The sequence below is a fragment of the Priapulus caudatus genome, unplaced genomic scaffold (assembly GCF_000485595.1).
Source record: "Priapulus caudatus unplaced genomic scaffold, Priapulus_caudatus-5.0.1 Scaffold5, whole genome shotgun sequence".
In the NCBI taxonomy this organism is placed as follows: domain Eukaryota; kingdom Metazoa; phylum Priapulida; class Priapulimorpha; order Priapulimorphida; family Priapulidae; genus Priapulus; species Priapulus caudatus.
Window position 1 is genome coordinate 663,967 of NW_014577066.1, and position 6,510 is coordinate 670,476.

Sequence of the window (6,510 nt, forward strand, 5' to 3'; positions counted from 1 at the left end):
ACACACACACACACACACACACACACACACACACACACACACACACACAACACACACACTATATATATATATATATATATATATATATATACACGTGCACACACGTACGCACACACGCAGACGCACACGCACACACCTGTTCCTCCGCCGCGTTACCGCGTCTATAGCCTTTCCCGCTCCGCTCGCACCTCTTTTCTCCGTCTCGTCCAGACGCTTAGCGAGAAATTCCTTCGCTTTGTCTGTTCCTTTCCCCCTTCCAGGAAAAACACGGGGCCGGTGTGCCATCGGCACTCAAGAATGCGAAGGACACTCGGGAGCGCCGGCTACCCCTCGGTGACCGCCCGCGGGCCCTGACCGGTGTCCGCACAGCCCGGATAACACCAATATAACGCGCCCAGGAATTCCTGATGCCATCCTATCGTCAAATTGCAAGCCATACTCGAGATCATTTTATTGGTGCATGATGAAATTGGCTCTGTGCCAAATGCTAACATGCGGACGGTGTGGTAGAGACTGGGTTGCCTACACTGGAATCACTTTTCGGAATATCCGAAAAAATCGGATATTTGACCAATGTATGGTGTCACACATTCAAACGGAGAGCCGATCCGACCACCCAGCGGCCAACTCTGCGGATCCACCACAAAGACAGAGCACCATAGCAGCGTCTTATGTTACTGAGATTAGACCTTGAAAGCGATTCCAGCGCTCCCTTCACGCACGATTAGATGTCAATGAGTAGTCTGCGCTTTTCGCGAACGACAGAATTTAAGGCTAAATCTCAATGGGTTTCATCGAATGAAGGAGTTTACTGGTAAATTGTATTACGCAGCTCAGAAATGCAGGTCACAGTGAATGTGATCTAGAAAACGCTATTACTGGATTATGACTAATATCATATAAGTACTTCGTTTTCGCCTCTGCGTCAGAGCCGCTGCCTGGAATTGTATGTCTGCTAGTGAGACTATACTGTTGGGCTCATCACCCGCTATAGATCCTTCCTCGTTTGACTGTCCACTGGCCATATGCACATCATGACAACCAGCTGACCATTGCTAATGGCTTCACTAACAGGCCAGCCACGCCGCATGGTTGACCCGTATCGCGTCCACTTCGGCCATTTTCGTACCATTTCGGCCATGTTCGGGCGCAGTGTGGACAAGGCGATTCTGGGTCTCTGGGTTGATCGCTTTATGATCCGCCGCATAGTGCTGAACCCCATACGCTCGGCCTTTGTATGCGAGATAATACCCTATGGGTTTCTGACCGCAGCGGTCGCTGACTGCGCTCTAGCGCTAACAGTCTACTCAAAGTTCAGAAAGTTGAATACGGTTTCGTTTTTGTACTATAGTTTGTGCAAAAGAACTTACACGTGTGCGCGCACGAACGCATGCACGCACATGCACGAACTCACTTATAGTACTTTCAGACCAACCATGGTCTGCTGATAGCGAGTGCACTCCCCCCCCGCCCCCACCACCACCATACACACGCACTCTCTGTAGATATATATTATTAAGAACCAATATGTATTATTAGCTCTTGATATTATAAGTGCACTGAACGCGAATGCGTATATGTGTTTATAACGTGCGCCATGCTGCTTCATCGTGTCAGCCCACCAGCTCGCCCGCCAGCCCGCCGGCGCGCGCCATTTCCTTTATAAAATTGTGCAAATGATAGTCTACACCTAACATGCCGGGTGGGCTAGTGTTCGTGTATTGGGTTAACCCCTGTGACCGAGCCGGATCGGGTGTTTAATACTGGGTTGGCCTGCAGTTACGAGAGCGCTGCACGCATATATATATATATGTATATATAGTGTAAAGTTTTTGGACAGGAACTTACAAACTCGGGTTGTTCATTGTTCATCGGAATCTACCTGCCCATCTGTTACCGCCGATGTCCCGCTGTTTGGCAACCTTCAGATTGTAGAGCGGTCAGTTGGGTATTGAATAGTATAGGGTGTTCGGTTCATGTTGAATAGTTGGCCGGTTGATAGCGCGAGTGGTCAGTCAGTGACTAGTGGTCAGTGATTAGCGCGGGCGCTACTGGTTAGTAGACATAATAGATTTGACAGCGCGGAATTATCTTTGGACTAAGGCGGGTTAGGATAGCCCCCTAGGATAATTCAGTGTACGATAACATTTTAAGCAAGGGACGGAAGTCACGCCACACGTTGAGAATCGGGTATGCGACTATGGTACTAGCCTCTAGTACTCCTGGTACTAGCTCGGGATAGCGTGTACACACTGCAAAAATGTTGCGCGCTCGTGGTCCGGACTATGTAGGATCAAATTCGCAGTCTGTACAGGGGTATTAGCTCCAAGAAACGGTATTGCTAGGGTTACAATACCTATACTAATATAGACAATCCGTCGCACAGCCTGGTCGGGCTATACGGGGTATGTGATCCGACAACGTGTAAGCCTGTCTGTATACTGGCTGGCCATATATACGCGAGGAGTGTGTCACCCATCACAAGCTGTTGGTTTTTCTAATAACACCAATTTTCCCCCTGAGCGTTTCGAAGGCGCGCGAATTAGTGGGTGCACGGAAGCCTACCGCGAAGGTCCATGTGTGACCTTGTACGGTGTCTGATGACGTCTCTGTAGAGCAAAGGAAAGGGAAAGAGCGCGAGATAGATATAGCGAGAGGGAGAGACAGTCACACAAGCACACACGCTCGCGCGCACACACACGCACACACATACATACACACGCGCACACACACACACACAAACGCGCACGCACGCACACACACATTCGCATACACACGCACGCACACTCACAAGTATATACACGCACGAACGCGCCCGCGCCCAGTGTTGTACAGAGCTAGTGATAAACTAAACAAGTGCCGCATAGCGACAGCGCTCATCTAACGTCTACTGCGGTGACTCTGTGGTGGAGTGGTGGGATTCTAGTAAACCCTGTTAGTCCCAAATGTGTTCACATACACGCCGAAACAGTGGAATGCACAGGGATGGTATCAGGAACCTTCTCAAAAGAATGTTCGTTGGGATCGTTATGAAAGTTGCCACGAGATGGCGCGTACGTTTAAGTGTCTTCAGATTAAAGATGGAAGCTCCCATCATTCGTAGTAGCAACAACTATTTGCAAGACAGAATAGGTAAGCACTCATCCATTTACCTACGCAAGCCTACAGGCTGCAAATTGCAATAGAGAGCTGCCACCTGCAACCAATTAATGCAGGCAAAAACTGCCCCAACACATGCACAGCCACTGGCAGTGGCATACGTTACATGTAACATACTGACAGTACAGAATGACATAGAAATTATACGATTTAAGGAATATACACCTTCTTTAACCAAATTTAGCTTTTGAAATTTCACTGTGACATTGTAGCCTCATACATCCAGGCATGTATAGATTCTACTAGCAAACCCGGCAGTCAAATTCTTTCTAACAGATAGTCAACAAATCCAAGTTTAACCCTCCTCTTGAGGGTCAAAAGGTTATCCGACACTTACTCTTCGCATGTCAGCAGAAGGGACATTTCATGGTCCTTTCAATAAAGCCATAAAAATGCTAGGTCACCGCTGAAACAAAAAAGTTTTTCAATCGCTCCGTCAGACCATGTCCTCAGAAAATGTCTAAAATCTGCCCTGTGCCCACTGACCTTTGACCTGTGACCTCCAATTTCGGCACAGTGATGGCTTTTCCTACCATGATGCTATACACCGACTATCACGAGCCTAGGTCGAGCCGTTTAGATTTGTGCCGCAATTCTGCATTTCCTCCCTATACCTTAAGTTAAGGAGTGAATGTTCCCCCTTCTTTTACACCTCTTGACCTTTGACCTTTGACCCCCAGCTTCGACATCCCAACTCGTTTTCGGATTACCCCCCCACATCCCGAATATCGTGACCGTACGTCGAGCGGTTAAGATTTGTGCCCAACTGTTGACGGACGGACGGACGGACGCCCGGACGGACGGACGGACGGACGCCCGGACGGACGGACGGACGGACGATCAAGCGATTCTACAAGCTGCATCTGACTATGTCAGATGAGCTAAACAGAGCGAGAGAAAGTGAATATGTGAGAAAAGGGCAGCGTGGAAGAGGTGGATAGAGAGAAAGAAAGAAAGAAAGAAAGAAAGAAAGAGATAACGAACGCGAAAGAAAAAGAGAGCGCGCGCACGAGAATTACGTTACGGAGTACGCGCTACTCTGGGTAGATGATCTAAATGCGCTCACTGTTGTTGTTATTGACAAGGTTGTTTACCCGCGATGAGTCTCATGCAGCGCTGTCACAGGTGAGCGTGTGAAGCGGCCTGCTGCTGACTGACATTGCCCCCGCACTTCAAACATACGGCACACAACGTCCAACTTTGTTTGCCTCCCCCTCCCCCCCTCTCTCTCTCTCTCTTTCTCTCTCGTCGGCTGCTGGTCGCTAGCCGTGTACACGGCGCCGTTTGTTTTCGATTACGTTCTCGTCAAATCCGCGCGCGCGTTCGCTGAATGGAGAAAGGAGGTTAAAAACGGGAAAGTTGTGTCAACACTCAAAGTCGGATCACTTAAAATGTGTTGGAAAGCGAAGGGATTACGATGTAGCGGAGCTCTCTGCTCGCGCTCGTGCGTTAGCTAATTGCGATAAATTCGTCATTTTTTTCTGGCTGTCAACCGGGTTACTGGGAGAGACGTGATAGCAGGGGGGATTGCTTGGTGTGAAATGTGCGGTGAGATAGAGATGGCAATAATTATAATATATGCCACCAGCAGTGTAACACGCGAACATGTGTATGTGTGTGTGTGTGTGTGTGTGTGTGTGTGTGTGTGTGTGTGTGCGCGCGCGTGTGTGTACATTTTGTACTGATTGATATGAATACCACACCTACTTTGCACACGTATCCGCTACCAACCCCTTACTACATCTAAACTTATCTCACTAAAAGTCACTGGTTGCGCCTACACAGGCAACTGCCTGACCGATACCACTCGACGTCTCACGTGCACCTTTCCCGCACAAGCCCCACCCTTGGACTCGCACCCCGGACCCACGCGCGCTATGTCGCACCGTGGCTACACAGTGGAGACCCTGGGGGTGGCGGGGCGGGGCGGGGAGCGAGCATTGCACCCTACACCCAGCGCTGCTGGCGACTCGCGATTACGCGATCGCCGTCGCCTCAGCATCACAATAGCCGCGCTTGTCTGCGATTTACATCACACTCGCCACAGTCGCCACTTTCACTCGCTACCGGCTCCTCTCCCGCAGCACCGCATCCCTCGGGAGCGCTCTCTACGCGCGGGGTTTGCCGCGCTTTCACCCGCCGTATCATTACATCGGCATTCCTTCGGCGAGGACCTGCTCCGAGAGAAAGCGGCGTAGCAGGAATTAAGGCAGTCATGTGGCAGGACAACGCGCCCATCGCTTTCCTTCCTTGGCGTGTCTCAGTAACGGCCGTATTTTTCGTTGTAGCTACTTATCTGTCGGCCTGTACGCGGCGACGTGTATGTGTAGGTAGGTATACAGTGAAAGCACATTACACCATATATCACCTTCCTTGTCGGGGCTAAACCAACCTGTCTATAGCGTTAGTGGGATACGCATATAGCGGTACAGAAAACGACGCCTGATTGTTGCGTAGTATCAGCACGGACCGAACACGCACACGCACGCACACACGCGCCCACCTCCCTATGTGAGCGCAAGGAAGAAAGAGGATTATTGGCTACTGTTTATTTACATCACACAGCAATGGCTTATCAGCCTTATCTATCGCTGTAGGCAGCATTCATGGGAATCAAACTCACTCGGATGCCCTCGCGGTGTAGTGCCGGCAATACGAGACCAAGCAGAAAATTGTCTTTTTTCCAAAATAAAATTCTTCACTGAACTACCCAATGTGCAAGGTTGAACTTTACTCTGGCAGATGCACGTAAGCTGATAGACTTACCAGCGCAGCAAACTATATGGGTCTGTCACAATGATGGGACCATCGTGATAAATTCACCCACAGCGGCTCAAGGACGCAGCACCGCCTCCCAACCTCTCTCTCTCTCTCTCTCTCTCTTTCTCTCTCTCTCTCTCTATCTCTCTATCTCTCCTGCTACACTCGCCTGGAAAACTGCCCAAACAGCCTTGGCGGGAAAACTGTGCCTACGAGCTCTCCCCCTCTCGCCTGGAAATGTGTGCCTAAACACTGTCGCCTGAAAACTGTACCTGAACACTCTCGCACTGTCGCATAGAAAACTGTGCCTAAACACTCTCGCATGGAAAGCCGTACCCAACCGCTGTCTCATAGAAATCTGTGCCTAAACACTCTCGCCCAGAATACTGCGCCTAAACATTCCCGCCTATAAAAGCTGTGCCTAAACACTCCCGCCTATAAAAACTGTGCCTAAACACTCCCGCCTATAAAAACTGCCTAAACACTCCCGCCTATAAAAACTGTCTAAACATCTCGCCTATAAAAACTGTGCCTAAACAACTCTCGGCCTAAAAAACTGTGGCCTAAACACTCCCGCCTATAATAAATTGC